The sequence below is a fragment of the Oncorhynchus masou genome, chromosome 6, assembly GCF_036934945.1.
Source record: "Oncorhynchus masou masou isolate Uvic2021 chromosome 6, UVic_Omas_1.1, whole genome shotgun sequence".
Taxonomy (NCBI): Eukaryota; Metazoa; Chordata; class Actinopteri; order Salmoniformes; family Salmonidae; genus Oncorhynchus; species Oncorhynchus masou.
The window spans coordinates 57,623,512-57,647,717 of NC_088217.1; the positions used below are offsets into that span (position 1 = coordinate 57,623,512).

The 24,206-nt window shown below is 41.4% G+C and overlaps 1 protein-coding gene across 2 annotated transcripts in view; it reads right to left on the reverse strand.

The window, feature by feature from the left end:
- Positions 1–24,206, reverse strand: part of rims4 (regulating synaptic membrane exocytosis 4) — a 51,699-nt gene that overhangs the window by 7,077 nt on the left and 20,416 nt on the right. The gene's annotated exons all lie outside the window — the stretch shown is intronic.

The following is a 24,206-nucleotide window of genomic DNA, read 5'->3' on the forward strand; positions in this document are numbered from 1 at the left end:
CTAACATACTGTAATAAAGTGTAATGCAGTGTGTGTTGTTGTGGCTCCCAGGTCAGTGTTACAGACTGCTGACATTGTGACTGCAGATACAATTATTCTTCTAGGTTCACAGGTGCATTTGATTTTACTGTGGTATTTACATTTCACTATATGTACACCATTGCCGCTTTGAAATGTATTAAAAACATGTACCAACCCAAACCCTGGTACCCAGTTTGTTTTTGTTGAAGTACCAAAAATGTGATGAATTGTTACCACTTAACCTCTTACAGTGCCTTGCGAAAGTATTCGGCCCCCTTGAACTTTGCGACCTTTTGCCACATTTCAGGCTTCAAACATAAAGATATAAAACTGTATTTTTTTGTGAAGAATCAACAACAAGTGGGACACAATCATGAAGTGGAACGACATTTATGCAAAATTATTCAGCCCCCTTAAGTTAATACTTTGTAGCGCCACCTTTTGCTGCGATTACAGCTGTAAGTCGCTTGGGGTATGTCTCTATCAGTTTTGCACATCGAGAGACTGACATTTTTTCCCATTCCTCCTTGCAAAACAGCTCGAGCTCAGTGAGGTTGGATGGAGAGCATTTGTGAACAGCAGTTTTCAGTTCTTTCCACAGATTCCCGATTGGATTCAGGTCTGGACTTTGACTTGGCCATTCTAACACCTGGATATGTTTATTTTTGAACCATTCCATTGTAGATTTTGCTTTATGTTTTGGATCATTGTCTTGTTGGAAGACAAATCTCCGTCCCAGTCTCAGGTGTTTTGCAGACTCCATCAGGTTTTCTTCCAGAATGGTCCTGTATTTGGCTCCATCCATCTTCCCATCAATTTTAACCATCTTCCCTATCCCTGCTGAAGGAAAAGCAGGCCCAAACCATGATGCTGCTACCACCATGTTTGACAGTGGGGATGGTGTGTTGCTTTTTCACCAAACATAACGTTTTGCATTGTTGCCATAAAGTTCAATTTTGGTTTCATCTGACCAGAGCACCTTCTTCCACATGTTTGGTGTGTCTCGCAGGTGGCTTGTGGCAAACTTTAAACAACACTTTATGGATATCTTTAAGAAATGGCTTTCTTCTTGCCACTCTTCCATAAAGGCCAGATTTGTGCAATATACGACTGATTGTTGTCCTATGGACAGAGTCTCCCACCTCAGCTGTAGATCTCTGCAGTTCATCCAGAGTGATCATGGGACTCTTGGCTGCATCTCTGATCAGTCTTCTCCTTGTATGAGCTGAAAGTTTAGAGGGATGGCCAGGTCTTGGTAGATTTACAGTGGTCTGATACTCCTTCCATTTCAATATTATCGCTTGCACAGTGCTCCTTGGGACGTTTAAAGCTTGGGAAATCTTTTTGTATCCAAATCCGGCTTTAAACTTCTTCACAACAGTATCTCGGACCTGCCTGGTGTGTTCCTTGTTCTTTATGATGCTCTCTGCGCTTTTAACGGACCTCTGAGACTATCACAGTGCAGGTGCATTTATACGGAGACTTGATTACACACAGGTGGATTGTATTTATCATCATTAGTCATTTAGGTCAACATTGGATCATTCAGAGATCCTCACTGTACTTCTGGAGAGAGTTTGCTGCACTGAAAGTAAAGGGGCTGAATAATTTTGCACGCCCAATTTTTCAGTTTTTGATTTGTTAAAAAAGTTTGAAATATCCAATAAATGTCGTTCCACTTCATGATTGTGTCCCACTTGTTGTTGATTCTTCACAAAAAAATACAGTTTTATATCTTTATGTTTGGAGCCTGAAATGTGGCAAAAGGTCGCAAAGTTCAAGGGGCCCGAATACTTTCGCAAGGCACTGTACATCTATGGGGGCGCTATTTCATTATTGGATAAAAAAACGTCCCCGTTTTAAGCGCAATATTTTGTCACAAAAAGATGCTCGACTATGCATATAATTGACAGCTTTGGAAAGAGAACACTCTGACGTTTCCAAAACTGCAAAGATATTGTCTGTGAGTGCCCCAGAACTGATGCTACAGGCGAAACCAAGATGAAACTTCAAACAGGAAATGAGCAGGATTTTTGAGGCTCTGTTTTTCATTGTCTCCTTATATGGCTGTGAATGCGCAAGGAATGAGCCTGCCCGATCTATCGTTTCCCCAAGGTGTTTGCAGCATTGTGACGTATTTGTAGGCATATCATTGGAAGATTGACCATAAGAGACTACATTTGCCAAGTGTCCGCCCGGTGTTCTCCGTCGAAATTGGTGCGTCATCTTCAACTGCACGTCTTTTTCCAAGCGATTCAGGAGACATCCACGAACGATATATCTATGAAGAGATATGTGAAAAACACCTTGAGGATTGATTCTAAACAGCGTTTGCCGTGTTTCAGTCGATATTATGGAGTTAATTTGGAAAACAGTTCGCCTTTTTTGATGACTGAATTTTCGTTTTTTTTTGGTACCCAAACGTAATGTACAAAACGGAGCGATTTCTCCTACACAAAGAATCTTTCAGGAAAAACTGAACATTTGCTATGTAACTGAGAGTCTCCTCATTGAAAACATCCGAAGTTCTTCAAAGGTAAATGATTTTATTTGAATCCTTTTCTGGTTTTTGTGCAAATGTTGCCCGCTAAATGCTACGCTAAATGCTACGCTAGCTATCAATACTCTTACACAAATGCTTGTTTTGCTATGGTTCAAAAGCATATTTTGAAAATCTGAGACGACAGTGTTGTAAAGAAAAGGCTAAGCTTGAGAGCTAGCACATTCATTGAATTTAATTTGCGATTTTCATAAATAGTTAACATTACGTTATGCAAATGAGCTTGAGGCTATAACTGGACACAGGTTTTTTTCATAGCCAAACGTGAACAAAACGGAGCGATTTGTCCTACACAAATAATGTTTTTTGATAAACTGAACATTTGCTATCTAACTGAGAGTTTCCTCATTGAAAACATCTGAAGTTCTTCAAAGGTAAATTATTTTATTTGAATGATTTTCTTGTTTTTGTGAAAATGTTGCTGGCTGAATTCTAGGCTCATAACTTTGCTAGCTATCAATACTCTTACACAAATGCTTGTTTAGCTATGGTTGAAAAGCATATTTTGAAAATCTGAGATGACAGTGTTGTTAACCTCTTAGATCTATGGGGGCGCTATTTCATTTTTGGATGAAAAACGTTCCCGTTTTAAACAAGATATTTTGTCACAAAAAGATGCTCGACTATGCATATAATTGATAGCTTTCGAAAGAAAACACTCTGACGTGTCCAAAACTACCAAGATATTCTCTGTGCATGCCCTAGAACTTGAGCTTCAGGCAAAACCAAGATGAGATGGCATCCAGGAAATGAGCAGGATTTTTGAGGCTCTGTTTTCCATTGTCTCCTTATATGGCTGTGAATGCGAGAGGAATGAGCCTGCCCTTTCTGTCGTTTCCCCAAGGTGTCTGCAGCATTGCGACGTATTTGTAGGCAGATCATTGGAAGATTGACCATAAGAGACCACATTTACCAGGTGTCCGCCCGGTGTCCTGCGCCGAAATTGGTGCGCAAAAGTCACCTGCCAGTGTTTTTCCATGGGATACAGAGAGGAAAGCAAGCTTCCACGAACTGCATATCAATGAAGAGATATGTGAAAAAACACCTTGAGGATTGATTCCAAACAACGTTTGCCATGTTTCGGTCGATATTATGTAGTTAATCCGGAAAAAGTTTTACGTTGTAGGTGACTGAATTTTCGGTTCGTTTCGGTAGCCAGACGCAATGTAGAAAACGGAACGATTTCTCCTACACACAGACGCTTTCAGGAAAAACTGCGCATTTGGTATGTAACTGAGAGTCTCCTCATTGAAAACATCAGAAGCTCTTCAAAGGTAAATGATTTTATTTATTTGGTTATCTGGTTTTTGTGAAAATGTTGCGTGCTAAATGCTACTCAAAATGCTATGCTAGCTTTGCATACTCTTACACAAATTAGTCAATTTCTATGGTTCAAAAGCATATTTTGAAAATCTGAGATGACAGTGTTGTTAAGAAAAGGCTAAGCTTGAGAGCAGACGCATTATTTTCATTTTATTTGCGATTTTCAGAAATCGTTAACGTTGCGTTATGCTAATGAGCCTGAGGCTTTAGTCACAAACCCGGATCCGGGGTGGGGAGTTTCAAGAAGTTAACAAAAGTCTAAGCTTGAGAGCAAATATATTTATTTCATTTCATTTGCGATTTTCATGAATAGTTAACGTTGCATTATGCTAATGAGCTTAAGGCTATAAATAGGATCCCAGATCCGGGATTGGTCGACGCAAGAAGTTAATGAGTTGGACGCAAAGGATACAAAGTTGCCCCCAGACAAGGCCCAAATCCCTGTCATTCACATGAAGAAAATAAGGAAATACAGGGGGAGGAGATCAGGGTGCCTTGGGAGAATCGTCGACGAGTGGGTAACCGCCTCTACCATCCGTTCTATTATCCAACGTGCAATCACTGGATAATAAACTGGATGAGCTCCATTCCAGACGATCCTACTGTCATGATGTGACAATCATTCATCTGATGACTGTTATTAATTTTATCAACTAACTATGTTTAATTGATGCTCTATTCAATGAACATAAACACACATGATATAGGTTATCGATCACTAACGTGATACAATGAAAACAGGTCCCTAGTGTACAAACAAAAGCATGACCATTTGCTTACACAAAGGAAAACAAGGGGTAGGTAAGGAGCGGGAGAGACACAAAGTGAGTCAACTTATTGTACATACACCACCGTTCAAAAGTTTGGGGTCACTTAGAAACATCCTTGTTTTGAAAGAAAAGCTATTTTTTTGTCCATTAAAATAACATCAAATTGATAAAAAATACAGTGTAGACATTGTTAATGATGTAAATGACTATTGTATCTGGAAACGGCAGATTTGTAATGGAATATCTACATAGGCGTACAGAGGCCCACTATCAGCAACCATCAGTCCTGTGTTCCAATGGCACGTTGTGTTAGCTAATCCAAGTTCAGCATTTTAAAAGGCTAATTGATCATCACAGAAAACCCTTTTGCAATTATGTTAGCACAGCTGAAAACTGTTGTTCTGGTCTTCTTAAGATTAGTTGAGCATTTGGAACATGGGATTGATAAAGGCTCAGAATGGCCAGAAACAAAGAACTTTTTTCTGAAACTCATCAGTCTATTCTTGTTCTGAGAAATGAAGGCTATTCCACGTGAGAAATTGCCAAGAAACTGAAGATCTGGTACAACGCTGTGTACTACTCCCTTCACAGAACAGTGCAAACTGGCTCTAACCAGAAATGAAAGAGGGTTGGGAGGCCCCAGTGCACAACTGAGCAAGAAGACAAGTACATTAGAGTGTCTAGTTTGAGAAACAGATGCCTCACAAATCCTCAACTGGCAGCTTCATTAAATAGTACCTGCAAAACACCAGTCTCAACGTCAACAGTGAAGAGGTGACTCCGGGATGCTGCCCTTCTAGGCAGCATTGCAAAGAAAAAGCTATTTCTCAGATAGGCCAATAAAAATAATAGATTGAGATGGGCAAAAGAACACAGACACTGGACAGAGGAACTCTGCCTATAAGGTCAGGATACTGGAGTCGCTGTTGACTCTTCACTGTTGATGTTGACACTGGTGTTTTGAGATATTGCTTGCCTGAGGTAGAGTACCTCATGATAAGCTGTAGACCACACTATCTATCCAAGAGAGTTTTCATCAGTAGTGTAAAGATTTTTGGGTATGTGCACATTAATTTACTATTTATAATTTTGGCAACTTTTACTTTACCTTCACTACATTCCTAAAGACAATAATGCACTTTTTACTCCATACATTTTCCCTGACACCCAAAAGTATTCGTTACATTTTGACAAGAAAATGGTCCAATTCACACACTTATGAAAATAACATCCCTGGTCGTCCCTACTGCCTCTGATCTGGCAGACGCACTACACACAAATGCTTCATTTGTAAATTATGTCTGAGTGTTGGAGTGTGCCCCTGGCTAACCATCAATAAAAAAAGCAAGAAAAGTGTGCCGTCTGGTTTGCTTAATATAAGGAACTTTTACTTTAGATACTTAAAAGTACATTTTAGTAATTCCATTTACTTTGATAATTAAGTATATTTAAAATCATATACTTTTAGACTTTTACTCAAGTAATATTTTACTGGGTGACTTTCTCTTTTACTTAGGTCATTTTCTATTAAGGTATCTTTACTTTTACTAAAGTATGACAATTGAATAATTTTTCCACCACTGGTTTTCATCTCTATTTTTTGTAGTCATCTATTTACCACCCCAAACTTGGACTAAGACCACACTCAGCGAGTTGTATAAGGCCATAAGCAAACAAGAAAATGCTCATCCAGAAGCGGCGCTCCTAGTGTAGAGTGTTTAACACAAAATCTGGGGAGGGGTCAGCTGAGTTTAAGACTGCATCATGTGCATTTAAATGGATAAGAGAGCTTCTGTAACAGCTTTCATCTGGTGAAGGAGAAGCGGATCAAAATGCAGCGTGGCATTTTTGATACATGTTTAATGACGACGAAAAAACACGAACAATACAAAAACAACAAACGGATCGTGAAAACCTATACAGCCTATCTGGTGACAACAAACACAGAGACAGGAACAATCACCCACCAAATACTCAAAGAATATGGCTGCCTAAATATGGTTCACAATCAGAGACAACGATAAACACCTGCCTCTGATTGAGAACCACTCCAGACTGCCATAGACTTTGCTAGATACCCCCACTAAGCCACAAACCCAATACCTAACAAAAACCCCAAGACATAACACACCGCAATAAACTCATGTCACACCCTGGACCGACGAAATAAATGAAGGCAAACACAATATAATACGACCAGGGCGTGACAGAACCCCCCCCCCCCCCCAAGGTGCGGACTCCCGGACGCACTTCAAAACAATAGGTGAGGGTCCGGGTGGGCGTCTGTCCATGGTGGCGGCTCCGGCGCGGGACGTGGACCCCACTCTATTAGTGTCTTAATCCCTCCTCCTCGCGTCCTATGATAGTCCACCCTGGCCGACCATGGCCTAGTAGTCCTCACCCAGAACCCCACTGAACTGAGGGGCAGCTCGGGACTGAGGGGCAGCTCGGGACTGAGGGGCAGCTCGGGACTGAGGCAGCTCGAGACTGAGGGGTAGCTCGGGACTGAGGGGAAGCTCAGCACTGAGAGGAAGCTCAGGCAGGTAGTTGGCTCTGGCAGATCCTGGCTGGCTGGTGGATCTGGAAGAGTCTGGCTGACTGGCGGATCCTGGCTGACTGGCGGCTCTGGAAGATCCTGGCTGACTGGCGGATCCTGGCAGACTGACGGCTCTGGCTGCTCCATGCTGACTGGCAGCTCTGGCTGCTCCATGCTGACTGGCGGCTCTGGCTGCTCCATGCTGACTGGCGGCTCTGGCTGCTCCATGCTGACTGGCAGCTCTGGCGGATTCTTGCAGACTGGCAGCTCTGGAGGCTTCTTGCAGACTGGCAGCTCTGGCGGCTTCTTGCAGACTGGCAGCTCTGGCTGCTTCTTGCAGACTGGCAGCTCTGGCTGCTCCTTGTAGACTAGCAGCTCTGGCTGCTCCTTGCAGACTGGCAGCTCTGAACAGGCGGGAGACTCCGGCAGCGCTGGAGAGGCGGAAGGCTCTGGCAGCGCTAAACAGGCGGGAGACTCCGGCATCGCTGGAGAGGAGGAAGGCTCTGGCTGCGCTGAACAGGCAAGAGACTCCAGAAGCGCTGGAGAGGAAGGCTCTGGCAGCGCTGAACAGGCGGGAGATTCCAGCAGCGCTGGAGAGGAGGAAGGCTCTGTAGTCCTGATGCGTGGTGCTGGCACTGGTGGTAGTGGGCTGAGGACACGCACAGGAAGCCTGGTGCGGGGAGCTGCCACCGGAGGGCTGGTGCGTGGAGGTGGTACCGGGTAGACCGGACCGGGCAGGCGCACTGGAGCTCTTGAGCACTGAGCCTGCCCAACCTTAACTGGTTGAATACTCCCGGTCACCCTGCCAGTGCGGCGAGATGGAATAGCCCGCACTGGGCTATGCAGGTGAACCGGGGACACCGTGCGCAAGGCTGGTGCCATGTAAGCCGGCCCAAGGAGACGCACTGGGGACCAGATGCGTAGAGCCGGCTTCATGGCATTTGGCTCACTCTAGCCCGGCCGATACACGGAGCTGGAAAGTACCGCACCAGGCTATGCACCCGCACTGGGGACACCGTGCGCACCACAGCATAACACGGTGCCTGCCTGGTCTCTCTAGCCCCCCGGTAAGCACAGGAAGTTGGCGTAGGTCTCCTACCTAGCGTCGCCATACTCCCTGTGAGCCCCCCCAAGAAATTTTTGAGGCTGACTCCCGGGTTTCCTTGCCAACCGTGTTCCATCATATCGCCGGCTCCTCTCTCTAGCTGCCTCTGCTCTCCTCGCTGCCTCCACCTATTCCCATGGAAGGCGATCTCTTCCCGCCAGGATTTCCTCCCATGTGTAGCAACCCTTGCCATCCAATACATCGTCCCATGTCCAATCCTCATTGCGCCGCTGTTGCTGTTGCCTGTTGTCATGCCGCTTGGTCCTGTTGTGGTGGGTGATTCTGTAACGGTTTTCTTGGTGTGAAGGAGAGTCGGACCAAAATGCGGCGTGGCTATTGAGATTCATGTTTAATGAAAAAACAAAGGAAACACGAATCAATACAAAACAATAAACGTAACGTGAAATCCGAAACAGCCTAAACTGGTGTAAACTAACACAAGACAGGAACAGGAACAATCACCCACGACACACTCAAAGAATATGGCTGCCTCAATATGGTTCCCAATCAGAGACAACGATAAACACCTGCCTCTGATTGAGAACCACTTCAGACAGCCATAGACTAAGCTAGAAAACCCCACTAAGCTACAATCCCAATAACTATGAAAAACCCCAAGACAAAAACACACCACATACCAAAACCCATGTCACACCCTGGCCTGACCAAATAAATAAAGAAAACACAAAATACTAAGACCAGGGCGTAACAATCAGCTTGATCTCCCCCTTTAAATTAAGGACGAACAGTGACTGCCGTCCTAGCAATGGGAACCTCCCAGAGAGAAGAGCCAGGTTAAGAAAGTCAGAGATATGCTTGGCAATTATAGGGGCAGCAACATTAAAGAGGAAAGCGTCTAAACCATCTGACCCAGATGTTTTTTGGGGGATCAAGTTTAAGGAGCTCCTTTAGCACCTCGGACTCAGTGAACGCCCGCAGGGAGAAACTTTGTTAGCTGAGCAGGGGAAAAAGAGGGAGGAGCATCAGGGCTAGTCACATTAGAAGGGTGAGAGATGAGGAAATGTTGGACAGGCAAGGGGGCATGGCTGAGTAAAATAGGAATCCTGACAAAATGAAGTGGTGATTAAAAAGCTCAGCCATGTGCTTCTTGTCAGTAACAACAACATCATCAACTTTAAGGGACATGGGCAGCTACGAGGAGGAGGGTTTATTCTCCAGGTCTTCAACTGTTTTCCAGAACTTTTTGGGGTTAGACCCACAGGCTTTCCAGATAGCCTGAGTGGACTTATTTCTCATTTTCCTGAACGAGAGCCAGTCAGACTGAGTATAAATGTGCCGAGCATTTCGCCAAATGCAATTATTGAGGTGGAGTAACTCTGCAAGAACACGGTCGAACCAGGGGCTGAAGCTGTTATTAATTCTAATTTTCTTCATGGGGGTGTGTTTGTTAACAATATCAATGAAAATATCAAGAAAGAAGGTCGAAGCGACAAACTATCATGGCCCAAACACATTAAGAAAGTCGTGAAGAGGGCACGACAAAACCATCACAAATTTTTACAGATGCACAATTGAAAGCATCTGGTACAGAAAATGCACCACCCACAACTGCAAGGCTCTCCAGAAGGTAGTGTGGTCTGCCCAACACATTACCGGAGGCAAGCTAGGACACCGACAGCACCCGATGTCACAGGTAGGCCAAAAAGATCATCAAGGACATCAGCCACCCGAGCCACTGCCTGTTCACCCGCTATCATCCAGAAGGCGAGGTCAGTACAGGTGCATCAAAGCTGGGACTGAGAAACTGAAAAACAGCTTCTATCTCAAGGTCAACAGACTGTTAAACTTCCATCACTAGCACATTAAAATTTGTTGAGGATAGGGGGCAGTATTTTCACTTTGGATGAATTGCATGCCCATAGTGAACTGCATCAAACTCTGTCCTAGATTGCTAATATATGCATATTATTATTACTATTGGATAGAAAACACTCTAAAGTTTCTAAAACTGTTTGAATTATGTCTGTGAGTATAACAGAACTCATAGGGCAGGCAATCTTCCAAACAAGAAGTGAAATTCTGAAAGTTGGGGCAACTTTGACATCATCGCCCCCTCCTCTCCCAAAAAGATATGGATCTGGAAGCACTTCCTACGCCTTCCACTAGATGTCCTCATTAGCGGGCAATCCAGGACTCACTTTTTATAATTAGTTAACGCTGTTGTTAGATGATAGCGACATTTTGACGGTACATGTGTACATGTGTGCAATTAATTCAGTACAAACAATTAAAGCCACAATCTGTCATTTCAACTGCCTGACCCTGCCACAATGTTTATGAAGTGGAGGGATGGGGGGGTGGAAATGTAACCACTCTCAAATGGATTGCTATGGGTCACTGAGTATAAATCATAACCTGATAGTTCAAAGATGTACTATGCCTTCAGAAACTATTTTGTTGTGTTACAAATTGGGATTAAAATGGATGTTGATTTTTTTTACAATCTATACAAAATACTCTGTAATGTCAAAGTGGAAGAAAATAAACTATTAATGAAAAATATAACACTAATATATCTTCATTAGATAAGTTTTCAACCCCCTGAGTCATTACATATTAGAATCACCTTTGGCAGCAATTAGAGATGTGAGTCTATTTGGGTAAGTGTCTAAGAGCTTTCAACACCTGGATTGTACAATATTTTCCCAATATTGTTTTTTAAACTCTTTAAGCTCTGTCAAGTTGGTTGTTGATCATTGCCCAGACAGCCATTTTCAAGTCTTGCCATAGATGTTCATAGCCGCTTTAAGTCAAACCTGTAACTAGGCCACTCAGGAACATTCAATGTCGTCTTGGTAAGCAACTCCAGTCTATATTTGGCCTTGAGTATTAGGTTTAAGTCCTGCTGAAGGTGAATTTGTCTCCCGGTGTTTGTTGGAAAGCAGACTGAAACAGGTTGTCCTCCAGGACTGTTTATTTTTATGGTAAAAAAAAAACCTAGACCTTGCCGATGATGAGCATATCCATAGCAGGATGCAACCACCACTATGCTTGAAAATGTGAAAATACTCATTGATGTGTTGGATTTGACCCAAACATAATGCTTTGTACTCAATTTCTTTGCCACATTTTTTGCAGGATTACTTTCGTGCCTTGTTGCAAACATATGCATGTTTTGGAATATTTTTTATTTGTACAGTCTTCCTTCTTTCACTCTGTCTTTGTGGAGTAACTACAATGTTCATGATCCATCCTCAGTTTGCTCCTATCACAGCCATTAAACTCTGTAACTGTTTTAAAATCACCATTCGGTCTCATGGTGAAATCCCTGAGCAGTTTCCTTCCTCTCTGGCAACTGAGTTAGGAACAACGCTTGTATCTTTGTAGTGACTGGGTATAATGAAACACCTTCCAAAGCGTAATTAATAACTTTACCATGGTCAAAGGGATATTCAGTGTCTGTTTTATCTACCAATAGATGCCCTTCTTTGCGAAGCACTGGAAAACCTCCTTGCTCTGTTTGAATTTTTTCAAAAATCTAAATTTCACTTTAACATTGTGGGTTATTGTATGTAGATCAGTGGCACAACATCTCAATTTAATGCATATTCAATTCAGGCTGTAACAACAATATGTGGAGAGAGAAAAAAATAAGGGGTGTGAATGCATTCAGAAGGCACTTTCTGAATATTCAAATGAAAACAAAAACACTAGAATAAGCAAACCCCCCCACCCCTGTACCAACCTTGCTCATTGAGCTGAACATAGGTGCTGAAGACGCATAATGAATTTCCTCCCTGTGTTAAAGTTATGACCTCGATTCCTAGTTTTTTCCCCCCCTTCTCTCTGGTTCTTCGCTGATCTATTTTTAAAGCACTTCAGGGACAGTCCAAACCAGCTGCCACACATTTGGACAGGCAGTCTTGGGAGATTTCTCACCCTATCTCATCTATCTTCTGCCATCACTCTCGACTCAGGTTCACTGTTTCTTTATCAAATAGCGCTTGAAGAAACACGGACATTCTGGGTAATGAGTGGGATAACAAAATACAGACTGACCCAATAACTCTTTTGCTCTCTGTTGCTATTATGCATTACATCCTGTTCCACTGAAATTAAAGTTTTACTCTTGATAAATGAAAATGATTACCCCTGTGTCTCTAATGTACCGTATATTCTAGTTGGCAATGTATGAACACAAAATATATTATAATTTGACTAACAGGTCTATTTTCATGCATTAATAATGATCCTGTGCCCATTACCTTATTAAAATACACATGCTCAATCATCATGCTTCATTACTTTGCCAGCTGAAATATGCAGAGGTACACTACATGACCAAAATTATGTGGACACCTGCTCGTCAAACATCTCATTGCCAAATCATGGGCATTAAAATGGAGTTGATCCCCCTTTACTACTATAACAGCCTCCACTCTTCTGGGAAGGCTTTCCACTAGATGTTGGAACGTTGCTGCGGGGACTTGCTTCCATTCAGCCGCAAGAGCATTAGTGAGGTTAGGCACTGATGTTGGACAATTAGGCCTGGCTCGCAGTCTGCGTTCCAATTCATTCCAAAGGTGTTCGATGGAGTTGAGGTCAGGGCTCTGTGTACATCAGTCAAGTTCATCCACACCGGTCTCGACAAACCATTTCTGTATGGACCTTGCTTTGTGCACAGGGGCATTGTCATGCTGAAACAGGAAAGGGCCTTCCCCAAATGGTTGCCACAAAGTTGGAAGCATAGAATCGTCTAGAATGTCATTGATGATCTAGCGTTAAGATTTCTCTTCACTGGAACTGAGGAGCCTGAACCATGACAAACAGCCTCAGACCAGTATTATCCTCCACCAAACTTTACAGTTGTCACTATTAATTTGTTCTGTGAGCTTGTGTGGGCTTGTGTGGCCTACCACTTCGCAGCTGAGACGTTGTTTCTCCTAGACGTTTCCACTTCACAATAACAGCACTTACAGTTGCCCGGGGCAGCTCTAGCAGGGCAGAAATGTAACGAAATGACTTGTAGGAAAGGTGGTATCCTATGACGGTGCCACGTTTAAAGTCAATGAGCTCTCCAGTAAGGCCATTCTACTGCCAAGGTTTGTCTATAGAGATTGACTGGCTGTATGCTCGATTTTATACACCTGTCATCAACAGGTGTGCCTGAAATTAACAAATCCACTCATTTGAAGAGGTGTCCACATACTCAATCACATTTTAGACTTCCATGTTTGTTTGTTGTGACAAAAACGAAGTCAACATCCTGCAAATTTGTATCTAAGGTTGTACATCAGGGATTATGTACATATTTTTTTGAAAACGAGAGCCAATCTCACGCAACCTATGGTATATAAAATAGCTTTTGAAATTAGATTGGGTGAGTTGACTGAGAATACATTCTCATTTGCAACAACGACCTGGGGAAATGTACAAAACATAGGCCTAGTTACATACAAGATCTAAGCAAGCAAAAAAACACAACACAATACAAAATAAAAAAAACTTAAGATCAATCATAGAAATATAAAAAACAAACACATTATTCCTTAAAAAGGTTCTCACATAGCTCTCTGACTGCATCAGAGGCACCAATTCATGAAATTTAAACCATTCCACAAGCAATGTGGAAAATAGATAAAGACAGATTTACATATCTCTGTCAAGATCGAAGGGACCTCTAGAGTTTACCGTTCCCGAGATCTTGTCTGATAGCTTGTATCTCTAAGGGTTACCAGAGAAATAAGGTAGGGTGGTAGTTTACACAAGAGGGCTTTATAGACAAAAAAGCTTAATGCATAGATCTGTGAGACTTCGAATAAGGCCAGCCTACTTTCTCATACAGAGTACATTGATGTGTGCTGAACCTACTGCCCGTAAAGAAGCATTATGCACTATTATAGACAGTGGCTTCAATACAGTGGCAGCTGCATTCATATAAATTATATTGCCATAGTCTAAAATCGGAATGAATATCGACTGAATTATTTGTTTTCTGCTATTTTACCGTAAGGTACAACCTATTCCTGTAAAATAAGCCAATTTTTATACTTCACTTTTTAACAACTCATTAACATGTATCGGGATATCCAGATATTTACACTTTGTCTAACCTGCATTAAGCACTAATTTTAGTTCAACAAAGGCCCTCTGCAGGGCAATAAAGACAGACTGAAAGAGCCTGGTCAGCCGTGGGGGCAATTTTTTACAGATGAACCAATATTGTTAATATAAATCGTGAAAATAACTGACCAAGACTTTAACCTTGTGGGACACCCTCTGTTATGTCCACAAAACACAATTTAACACCATCAGTAAATACACTGTGTTCTGTCTTATGAATAATTTTCAAAACCTGCAACATGCAGCCTGGTTCAGACCAATTATTGTAAGTCTCTGAATAAGTAATGAGTGACCCACAGTGTTGAAAGCCTTAGACAGGTCAATAAAAAGGGCTCCACAATGTTTCTTCCTATCCAAACAATTAAAAAACATAATTTGGCAGATCAGAGATGGTGGTGTACATTTAGAATACATCTTATGTTTAAAAAGGATCTAAGTTGAGTATTTACCAAGGATTATAAAATGTTTGCTAGGGAAAAGGGCTGGTAATTATTTTGGTCACAAGGGTCACCACCTTTGTGAAGGGGTATATGTGCTGCCTTCCAGACCGTGGGGATGATACCAGAAGTAATCGTAAGGGTACAAATATGTGTTAAAGATTCTGCAATCAGAGCAGAAGAAAGCAGCAGCAAGAAGGGATCACGGAAATCTGCCTCAGTGGATTGTTTTTACATCAATCTCCAGCAAGGCATATAGCACATGACAAGTACAAAGTTGTTGAAATGAAAACAAAGATTCACCAGAAGTTGCCTGATCCTCCATCAATCCAACTGGGGGTTGGGAGAGGGAGGAGCCATCTACTGACTGACCAGGGCCAGCTAAACCAATATTTCTTTCAAATTAAAATTGTACTGAGATAAAATCATGATTAAAAGCATAACTTATTTAATTTTTCCCAGTAATGATGCCAGAGTCTGACAGAATTTGCTTAGGCAGGGAAGGAGGGGAATTCCCAAACTTCATTGCATTTACTGTTTTTAAATATTTGGACGGATCACTAACAGTCAGAAATAGAACTTATAGCTGGATTCAACTTTCTAAATTGAGGAAGTACATGTATTTCTCAATTGTCTGAAAAGCTGCCAATTGGCTAACAAGTCTCTTTTTTGCCTTTGCTCAGGCCTGATTTCTCATCATAATGAGATCTCAAAGTTCTATAGAGAATCTTGTATTAGCTATATTTGTTACTCTAAGGTGTTTAAAGCGGGCGTTTGTCTCCCTGAGATATACAAAGAGATTAGAAAATACCTGCTATAAACAAGTAACCAGAAATTCAAACTTTTTGGGAATAGTGACACTTAGGGAACATGAAGCTACAAGAGTCAATTTCCCATACAGTACCAGTCAAAAGTTTGGACACACCTACTCATTCAAGAGTTTTACTGTTTTTAATATTTTCTACATTGTAGAATAATAGTGAAGGCATCAAACTATGAAATAACACATATGGAATCATGTAGTAACCAAAAAAGTGTTTAAACAAATATATTTTAGATTCTTCAAAGTTTTGCATTGACAGTTTTGCACACTCTTGACATTCTCTCAACCAGATTCACCAGTAATGCTTTTCCAACAGTTTTGAAGGAGTTCCCTCTTATGCTGAGCACTTGTTGGCTGGTTTTCCTTCAATCTGCAGGACAAACTTATCCCAAACCATCTCAATTGGGTTGAGGTCGAGTGATTGTGGAGGCCAGGTCATCTGATGCAGCACTCCATCACTCTCCTTCTTGGTCAAATAAACCTTACACAGCCTGGAGGTGTGTTGGGTCATGGTCCTGTTATAAAACAAATTATAGTCCCACTAACGGAAAACCAGATGGGATGGCGTATCGCTGCAGAATGCTGTGCCTTGAATTCTAAATAAATCACAGACCGGGTCACCAGCAAAGCACCCCCTCACCATCACACCTCCATGCTTCACGGTGGGAAACACACATGCGAAGATCATCCATTTACCAACTCTGCATCTCACAAAGACACAGCAGATGGTCCCAAAAATCTATAATCTGGACCAAAGGACAGATTTCCACCGGTCTAATGTCCATTGCTAGTGTTTTCTTGGCCCAAGCAAATCTCTTCTTCTTATTGGTGTCCTTTAGTCGTGGTTTCTTTGCAGCAATTCAACCATGAAGGCCTGATTCTCGCAGTTTCCTCTAAACAGTTGATGTTGAGATGTGTCTGTTACTTAAACTCGGTGAAGGATTTACTTGGGCTGCAATCTGAGGTGCTGTAAGGGTTTTCCTGTGGTGAAGTAGAGGAGGACCAAAACGCGGCGTGGTTATATTGATTCATGTTTAATTAAAACAGATAAACATGAACACTACAAAACAACAAACGTGGAAAAACCAAAACAGTCCTATCTGGTGCCACAAACACAAAGACAGTAACAATCACCCACAAAACCCAACACAAAACAGGCTACCTAAATATGGTTCCCAATCAGAGACAATGACTAACACCTGCCTCTGATTGAGAACCATATCAGGCCTAACATAGAAATGGACAAACCAGACACACAACATAGAATGCCCACCCAGCTCACATCCTGACCAACACTAAAACAAGGAAAACACACACGAACGATGGTCAGAACGTGACAGGTGCAGTTAACTCTAATGAACTTATCATCTGCAGCAGAGGTAACTCTGAGTCTTCCTTTCCTGTGGTGGTCCTCATGAGGGCCAGTTTCATCATAGTGCTTGATGGTTTTTGCGACTGCACTTGAAATGTTCCACATTGACTGACCTTCATGTCTTAAAGTCATGATGGACTGTCGTTTCTCTTAGCTGTTCTTGCCATAATATGGACTTGGGTCTTTTACCAAATAGGGCTATTTTCTGTATACCACCCAATGTGTTATATGTGAAAATGTGATTGTATTATAAATTGTATTTTGATGTTTAAGAACTCTTGTGAGATTAGTCCAAATGAGGACTTAAAGAGATCCTAATAAAATCCAATAAAATCAATCCCTACCTTTTCACAACAAAACGGATTGGCTCAAACGTAAAACACTAATTAACTTTTAACAAGGCACACCTGTTAATTGAAATCCATTCAATGTGACTACCTCATGAAGCTGATTGAGATAATACCAAGAGTGTGCACTTCTGGGACTATTCTATCGGTTTCATTATACATGCAACCTAAATTAAGCACAGCTCAAGTATTTAAACATTATTATTCTGCAATGTAGAAAATAGTAAAAATAAAGAAAAACCCTTGAATGTGTTTGTTTGTCCAAACCTTTGACTTGTACTGTATATAGCCACCCCTACACATTTTTTCAGTCTATCACACCTGAAAATTTTGTAATCTGTTATTTCAATGTCCTTATCCATAATCAAGTAATTAACCAGGTCTCTGTGAGAACCAGAGTGTCAGGGTTAGTGTCATGCATGCAGACATCTATATGGTCCATATTTGACATCAAGCTTCACACGTTTCTGTAGAACCATCCAAGCCCTCTACGTGCTTTGAAAACAGCAGGGGTATCCTTATACTGTAGGTGTTTTTAAATAATAGCATTGGGTAAGCTGACCACAGCAGGCCTCTCATTTTGGCTAACAGCAACATAGTTAAACTTTATGGGTACAAGGTTACTACTGATAATACCCCAGGGGGCATGGAAATCTATAGCAGTACAATGATAATGCTGTGAAATAGTTGGAATTGGGGGGTTTGGCTGAGTAAATGTGTGATAAGAGCCTCTTCGATATTTTCTGAGGGAACTTTTGCACCTCTCATATTTAGATGCAAGCCCTTGTGAAGCTGGGGCCTCTCCCAGAAGTGGTCCAAATTGTCAATGAATTCCAAATCCATGGTGGAACAGTAGGATTTAACCCTTGTGTAGTCTTAACATTCTGTATACTCCCCTTGTCCTAAGGTTAAAAAATGACAGGCCTTCACTAAACCCCTAAAATAAAACAGCTTAATTGAATTTTAAACCCCAAATCTATTTTGCATGAAGAAACAACCTGTCATTCATCACAAACATTGTGAATATCTGGGTTTTCTCTCAGAAAGACTGCATTTGATCAGTGGACACCACTTGTTTTTATTAAAACAGACCTGTCATAATGTTTTCTTTACTAAAGTAGAGGTTTATTATTATTATTATTGCTAAAGGTACTGCATAGGTGTAAACATTCATTTTGTAGCAAGAGGTAGCACTTGTATAGCCTAAGAAAGTAGCAGAAATGTGCAGAAAGTAGTTTTGAATGCATTTTATTGAAGGGAAATAAAAGTCTTGAACTTTTTTTGGGCAACATAGTGATATTCTTATATACTGTACAATGAGGAATTCAACTACAAAAAAAGTAGTCTTCTCCCATGTTTTAACCATTTTCCCCACCAACAAGGTGTTTAAACAACAACAATAAAAAAAAAAATATGATAATAGAAACAAAACAAGAAACTTGATGAACATAAATCAACTCTAATTATGACATGAAGGACAATATGCACGTGTGTGTGCATGGACTTTGCAGATGTATTTCTGACATGTGCAGCACATGGTATTTGTTTCACAGTCCTTCTTTGGGGGACATAGTTGGCATCTCCTCCTCTTGCCTGCCCCAGTTGCAGCCTCAGGTGGATCAGGATTCAGCCCCCTGAACAGCTTTCACAAGCGCTGCAGAGGCTGCTGTTCTGGGGAGTTGCCTTTCCCAGCTGCTCCAGGAACACCCTCCTCTTGTTCCACTAATCAGGAATCCAAATGGGGTTTATCTTGTTCCATATCACAAAGGCATTGTATGAGGACACATCAACAATGTTATGAAATATGACCAGGGGCCAGCGGGCAGTCATCCTCCTGCAGCTGTAAGTTCCCATCACCTTGTCCAGGTTGTCCATGCCTCCTTTCTTGTTTTTTTTTATTTTAATTTTAATTTTACTAGGCAAGTCAGTTAAGAACAAATTCTTATTTTCAATGACGGCCTAGGAACTAACTGCCTGTTCAGGGGCAGAACGACAGATTTGTACCTTGTCAGCTCGGGGATTCGAACTTGCAACCTTTCGTCCAACGCTCTAACCACTAGGCTACCCTGCCGTCCAGGATGATTGCTGGCTTCCTGTCCTCACGATCACTGATCTCAGCCATTTTGTGTAGTGCGCTCAGGAGAACCACATTCTTCTTCCTCTTTGGAAGGTAAGAAACTAGAGTGGTGGTGGGAGTGAAGGAAAACTTTGATGAGAAGGCCTCTCTGCCCCTTGTTGCAAGGACTGTGCCAACCATGGTGATCTTTCTCTTCTGGAGCTACTGGCTGAGTTCATAAGAGGTGAAGAAATTGTCACACTTGACATTGTGCCCCCTCTGTCCATCTATCACATCCCCTGGTTCTTCTCTGGGCCTCCACTGGTCGGCTTCCCTGTGTAGACTTGCATCTTCCAAACGTAGCTGGATTGTGCGTCACAGGCCACCCATATCTTGATGCCATACTTTGCTGGCTTGCTGGGCATATACTGCCGGAAAGGATAGCAAACTGTTAACAAAAGGGATTGCTATCAGTAAATAGTATCAGTGTCACAGAAAACAAATCACATATATCAATTATATTACAGAAATACATAATAAAATGAACAGTGAAAATCACTTACATTACAGATATGAAAATTAAAATGTACCTCTGAATGGTACCAGTTGCTCATCCTCTGTTACTTCAGGCCCAGGGTTGTAGAGGTACGACAGACGCTCTACCCACTTCTCCCAGACCTCTCTTATGGCTGCCAGTTTGTCTCTCACACATCTAGCAGATCTTGACTCACGGCTACAGATTGTAGCATTCTTGAGAAAGTGTGAAAGACTTTCAGTGGCACGGAAAATCGCCCTTCTTACTCTCTGCATGCCAGGGACTACATGTAGCCTCATCTCGGGACCTATACACACCCGCTAAGATTAGCAGCCCTATGTAGGCACGCAGGTCAATCTTATCCATCCTTTTCCAGTTGTCTCCATATTTACAGAAACACTCCAAATTTGTAATCTCCAGGATGATTTTTTTTTAAGGCTGGTGTGATTAACATGTAGAATGTTGAGGCGATGCCTGAGCATGGGCAACTGCTTGTCTTGTGGGCCCTGGGGTCATGCTTGTTACATTTTGTGCTGACATCCTGTCATGGTTGTTACAAGGACCATGTTATTTTGCTGTAATTTGACAAAAATGTTTCACTTTCAGCTTGAGGGATTTCATCTTTATCTGAAGATGATGCATTGTGCTCTGGGTTGTATTCTTCCCCGTCTTCTTCTTCAGATACCTCCTCCTCTTCTAAATCATTGTTCTCTTGTTCCTCCTGGACATTTGAAAATTCAGATCTATGACCTGTTGGGCACTGAAACGTGCACTCCTGGCTTCAGCAAAGAGAGAAGGGGGGGACTGTCATCTGCAGCACCTTTACAGCCTCTGACTGCATTACCAATTAGTAAACAATGCGTTCAAGAAATGATTATTTTGTCTGAAATGTTGTTGATTTTTTTCTGTGAACTTGAGTCATATATGGTCTCGTGGAGGGGAGATGCTGCAGATGCACAAGAACGTTTTCATTTTGTCTGAGTTCACTCAGCAGCACTCAATCTCAATTTTGTGTGCATGTGTGTGCGCGCGTGTGTGTTTTTTGTTGTGTTTAAATTATTTTATAACTGCCGGGTCAAAAATGACCCTAAGACAATTTTTGTACCCTGGTGGTGTACAGCTTTCATGGAAATATGAACATAGTGATGTTTAACTGGGTTAAACCAGCAGTGTAGACCGAGGAGACAACCAAAGCCATCAACTATGCAGCCTATTTTTGGTCCATGCCCATGATATTATATATGATCTACATTGTCGATGATCTACATTGTTCTTTAATCTCTGTTTGACCTCATCCCACCCTAACACCATCTTTCACCCTCTATTCTCATTGCTTATAGGACGCTGGGGGACTGGGGAAAGAAATATCAACAGAGTAGCAATTGATAGTTCATAGTTTGAGTATCTGTAGATCATCTATTGGGGACTAACCAAATATCTTTCCAGCATCAACATAAGGTGCTGACTTGTATAAACCTAAATTGATAATAACCGAACTCACCTACTATAGAGGTTGCTCCAAAAAAGTTACTATTCATTTGGCTGTATAAGAGCCTCAGCCTATACAATCAAAACTGCAAACCATGCTTTCAGGTGAGATGGAAAAAAACAATGAAACTGATTGAATAGTGTGAGTGTTTGTTCATGTTCTGCATGAGTCCTCATCTGAACCGGAGCAGTCTTTTTGTTTGGATTGTTTAAATTGCACCCATTTCTTTGCCTTTCAAGAATGAACTTTCAGAGAGAAAACCAAATCAAGGTAATAGACCATTTTTCCCTCGCCGGTCGGCCCCAAGTTTTTCGACGGCTTGTTTATGTAAAGATGTTATGTATTCTGTTCATGAGATCCAATAAAATATGGTGAACCATCCTCTGTGCCAAAAAAAGTAATCCCTGACTGTTCAATTCCCTGTAATCCAGCTTCAATCAGGTTGATTTCCCTCCCTGATGCTGTTTCCCCTGTCGGAGTAGCCACATATGTTGCGTAACACTACAGTGTGCATGCAGTGGTCATCCCTGGTCCTTTGACGATGGCTCACTTTGCAGAGTACAGAGCTTGCTCACATTTAGTAGGCGGCTGTCAACAAGGGAAACTTCCATAGAGGAAAGAAATACTGTATTTTCCTCTTAATCGTGATAAAAATCCCTTCTTTCGTGTAATGTGTGTAAGCATTGTTTTTTTAATAACACCACAGGACTGGGACGCTGTTACACCAGCTACCATCGGTGTTAGTCTGAGCCAGCCAATCCACATGTTTTGTGTGGTATACATCAAAATCACACTGCACCTATCCACATTACATTCCCTATTGTTTAGAAAAAGAACAGCAACATTGGATACACAAAAGCTTAGCAGAGGCATTTTGCATTCTGACTCTGGATTAGTACTTGTAGTGCAAATAACTTGTATTGAAATCACCGGTTCATCGGTTCACAACAATTCTTCAGGAATATTTATATTATAGTGCCATAAGCCACAACATTTCGGCCGGATCTCCTTCAATGATTTTTTGTTTTCTTAATTTTAGGCATGAAAGAAGAAAATCATGTAGTGAGATGACAATTTATGTTCTGCTTTGTTTGTATTTTTGTTTATTTTCAAATTGTTTTTGGGATGTTTTTTTGGGATGTTTGTAAATCGGAGCAACCTCAATGTAGGCCTGAAATCCAGAACCTGTTTAGTGCTGACATTTCACTCCTCTTACCCCGTGTCATTGCCCAATAGTCTAGCCTTTCTGTAATCTCAACGTTCAATATGCAGCTGGATTTTGTGCATGAGCCCTGATTGTTTGTTAAACATAACATAAATCATTTCATGACAATCACTGCACCAAATACACTAGTTTCAGTCACTTAACTAGTCTTTCACCTCTGAAGACTAGATACTTCTATGCCAACTTTGGTGTTTTATCTCTGAACACTCAAAGCTTGTTTCTCCACCGACTGTTGGTGGGGAACCATGGGGTATTAACAATGCTCGGTGGAGACTAGAGATCTTGACCGCCAATGTGTCTAGGCTGAGACATGCCATGTACTGTAGATATCACCACACTCACACCTGACCATTGTTACAGCCCCCATCTCCCTTTATGGTCACAGCCCCCCACCTCTCTCTTTATTTTCACTAATTCTGTCATCAATTCAAGGAAAAGTCACGTGTTTACTATTTACTATTTAATGCTTTTTTTGTCAAAAACTAAAAACAAGTATTCAAAAGTCAAATGATAAAATACAACATCTCTAATTAAATAAACAATTCTAAAAAAATAAGTATACAAGGAAAACCAAGAAAAAAATACTCCCAACCCCCTTCCAAAAAAAGAAGTAATGAAATAACAGCTCATAATGGTGCAATACACATTTATAATAAAAATGCACGATATTAAGACATTTCTCAAAAAAAGAATAAGGAGTAAAGAATAGTAAAACGGGTAATGTTCTGTGTGGTGTGTGTATATATATATATATTTTTAAAAAAATACATTGGGATACACCTATTCATTCAAGGGTTTTTCTTTATTTTTACTATTTTGTAATTGTGTAGATACCAAACTATGAAATAACACATATGGAATCATGTAGTAACCAAAAAAGTGTTTCCAAATTGGCCTACAGTTTCCAAATTGGCCTACACTCTAATTAGGAGCTATGTTTTTCAATTTTGAATGTTGGATGCTTAGGAATATTAAAATTGTGATGTGAGTTCCACAACCAACAAGACAGGTCGGTTGAGGGATGAGTGGTGGCGCTCATGAGGAGTGACGCAACCTGTCGGAAGACAATGCTATTCTCCTCGTTCATTAATGATATAATGTTTATATTAGAAGGCCTTTCTCAGCCAATTTGGAAACTGTAGAATGATTTCCCAAAGTCTTATCTGCTTCTATTCCATTATGAGCTGTATTTAAATGCATCATAATGGATGCATCTTAATACTTTTGATAAAATGATCAAACTATCGCAGGTGTTGGAGGTATAATGTGTCCACTCCCAAATCATCAACTGCATTTCATGGCCTATAGCTGCTCTGTTTTATCCTCTAATCCCTACTAATAAAGCAAGGTTCAAAATATAGACATCAAACGTGAGCTAGTAGATTAGTCAGCCCACACTGGGGAGAGGGAAGTTTGACACATTGCATTTCCAAGTGAAAGCCAGTGCCATGATTCCACAGGATTTATGGGAGTTTTTTCAAGATGAGAGATGAGAGATGAGCGCATCAGCGGCATATCCAGAC